Genomic DNA, 390 nt, shown 5'->3' with positions numbered 1-390 from the left:
GACAAGATTGCATTTTATACAGAGGAGCTGGAAATGGACTGTAACCGGGAGCAGGTCGGGCAAGGCAGCCTTTTGAAAAGGCTTGGCTAACCAGCTTGAGGTGAGGAACAATGACTGAGGAAACGAATTATTGGTTTACTAATGTCACAATAATTCAGCCATTCATTCTGACTGGAGCATGCAGCATTAATGCTCCATACTGCCAGGCTCGGGTTCCAGCCACAGAAGGGCTCAATGCAAAGTGCTGGCTGGGAATATGGGAATATCTCTCTCTCTCTCTCCCTCCCTCCTTCTCTCTACCTCCCTCTCGTTCTCTCTCTCTCTCTCTCTCTCTCTCTCTCTCTCTCTCTCTCTCTCTCTCTCTCTCTCTCTCTCTCTCTCTCTCTCTCT

Source organism: Alexandromys fortis, unplaced genomic scaffold (genome assembly GCF_014885135.2).
Source record: "Alexandromys fortis isolate MF-2015 unplaced genomic scaffold, M_Fortis_MF-2015_v1.1 scaffold_6, whole genome shotgun sequence".
Classification (NCBI taxonomy): Eukaryota; Metazoa; Chordata; class Mammalia; order Rodentia; family Cricetidae; genus Alexandromys; species Alexandromys fortis.
Note: the sequence above shows the minus strand (reverse complement) of the source record.